The following is a 2,514-nucleotide window of genomic DNA, read 5'->3' on the forward strand; positions in this document are numbered from 1 at the left end:
ATTAGCATGAATGAAAGAACATCTACAAAAGCTCCTAGAACTCTAAATCCTAGTCTCCCCCACCTAATTCAAAACATGATGATAGGGGTGCCTGGGTGGCTCAGTCGGTTAAGCCTCCGACTTCGGCTCAGGTCAGATCTCATGTTCGTGGGTTCGAGCCCCGCGTCAGGCTCTGTGCTGACAGCTAGCTCAGAGCCTGGAGCCTGCTTCCAGTTCTGTGTCTCCTCCTCTCTCTGCCCCTCCCCTTCTCATGCTCTGTCTCTCTCTGTATAAAAAATAAATAAAATATTTTAAAAAACATGACGATAAAGCAGAACCAGCCATTTGTAATTCTTAGCTTTTGCCTATCTTAGAGCAAGCAAAGCAAAATCACCTTTTTTCTTTTCTTTTTTTTTTTTAATTCAGGACCCACAGGCATGCAAGCAGGGGAGGGGCAGAGGGAGAGGGAGAGGGAGAGAGAGAGAGAGAGAGAGAGACAATCCCAAGAAGGCTCCATGCTTAATGCAGGGCTTGATCCCACGACCCTTGGATCACGACCTGAGCTGAAACCAAGAGTTGACACCTAACCTCCTGAGCCACCCAGGCACTCCAAGTTTGCCTTTCTTGACAACTAATCCTCATCTGTATCTATGTGTAAATCTGTATATGTTTTATGAAGTTTCTTTTTTACAGTAACTCGTGTTTGAATCTTTAAACAAGTGTTTCTGCAGGAGAAAGGAGGGTAGAGCCGTGACAGCACTAGTCTCCCTGGATCCCCAGGAGCAAAGGCAGAGTTCAGACTGGGCCTCTGAGGGCAGGGCCCCTGACCCAGGCCAGCCCCTCGCACTGAGGTCTGCATCACAAAGATGTCCCTGTTTTGGTAACGACCTCCTGGGCGGACTCCCGACCTGTTTCCAGTGATGGCGTGGCTTCATTCAGCCTGCTGGCCCCTGTGATAGAGACGAAAACACTGGAAGGAACACTCTCTCTTTCAAGAGAGTTCATGGTTTCCAGGCTGAGCATCCTTGTGCCTCCACACTGTTTCCTGCGGGGCTTCTCGGCAAAATGCAGATCAGCCCTCTTCTCGGGGAGCAGTGGCTCCCCCAGGGTGAAGATTTCAACCTCATCCTGAGTCCTGCTCTCTCCCCTCCGGAGCCGGACTTTGAACTCCCGTCCAAACCCCAGGAGGAGGATCCTGCTTGGACCCAAAATCTTTTCCAGCACACGTGCCTCCACGTGAAGCACCGACGGTTTCCGCAAGTGCAGACACCCGCACCAGTACGGCCAGTTCCGGTGTGCTTTCTGGAAGCGGAACACTTCCCGCTGGCCCTGGGCTGCTGCGGCGCAGCAGGTGCCGGACCTCAGCAGGTGCCGGAGCTCTGCAGGTGCCGGTGCGCGGACCTTGCATCCCTTCTGAATCCTTTGAGCACAGCCGTCTCTTCATTATAACAGAATGATTTCTTTTCCTGGCAATTTCCAGTATTTTTCTTAGTTCTTTACATTCATGGGCATGAGTGGAAAGCTCAAGTTATATATTTAATATTTGGAATATATTTATGTTTCTTGTCGGTTCAATCTAGTGATGCCATCCTGCATTGTTCAGCGTGCAGGAAAATGGGGGCGCCTTCCACGGGATGGGAGAGGCCCCATACACGGTGGTGAATCGGGTGGGCTCTAGAACCACGGAGATTTCACACGAGTTTTAAGCAAGTTGAGCTTTAGTCTATGAAGTTTAGATAATAATAATACTTACCTTACAGTGTCCACAAGGACTCCTTGCAATGCAAGTAACAAAGTCCAAGTCAAGCTGTGTTAGATACTAGAAGACTTTTATTGACCCACCTGACTTGAAGAAAAAGTGGGAGGCAGGGAATGAGGGGGATGAAATGTCTCCCGTCGTTGATGAATAAAGATCTTTCACTCTGAATGGCTCAGCCGTGATCTTGTTACCTGCCTCGGAACCAGTCATGCGGCGTGGGAAATGCCAACCACAACCTGGCCCCCCTCAGACCTGGCTGTGGCCAATTCCCTTCTGAGCCCGTGGCTGGGATGAAATGGGGAAAGGGCTGAGTGTATGGTAGAAGGGCAGCCATAAAGTCACCTGCTCCAGACTGATGAGTAACACAGCATAGGGCTCAGTCTGGGGCTTGGGGCTCAGCACCCTCTGTCGGCGCTCACTGTTCTAAGGACCCCCAGTGCCATGATCCGCCCTGCCATTCTCCGTATTAATAAGCACTTTTCGGGGTGCCTGAGTGGCTCAGTCAGTTGAACGTCTGACTTTAGCACAGTGGTTCATGGGTTTGTGGTTCATGGGTTCGAGCCCCCTATGGGGTTCTGTGTTGACAGCTCAGAGCCTGGAGCCTGCTTCACATTCTGTGTCTCCCTCTCTCTCTGCCCTCTGCCCCTCCTCTGCTCATTCTCTCTCTCTCTCTCTCTCAAAAGTAAACATTAAAAAAAAGATAAGCGCTTGTCAAAGGAGGGAGACAATCTGTACCTCCTCTTGGAAATAAACAAAGTTATCCTGTAATTTCATGA

General features: G+C 50.2%; 1 long non-coding RNA gene across 1 annotated transcript; it reads left to right on the forward strand.

Annotated features, from left to right (window-relative positions):
- Nucleotides 1-722: 722 nt before the first annotated feature.
- On the forward strand, nucleotides 723-1,906 carry LOC115299668. The gene is made up of 2 exons (XR_003912280.1): nucleotides 723-1,370; nucleotides 1,740-1,906. It is a non-coding gene; the product is annotated as an uncharacterized LOC115299668 (long non-coding RNA).
- Nucleotides 1,907-2,514: the final 608 nt, after the last annotated feature.

This window comes from Suricata suricatta, chromosome 8, assembly GCF_006229205.1.
Source record: "Suricata suricatta isolate VVHF042 chromosome 8, meerkat_22Aug2017_6uvM2_HiC, whole genome shotgun sequence".
NCBI lineage: Eukaryota > Metazoa > Chordata > Mammalia > Carnivora > Herpestidae > Suricata > Suricata suricatta.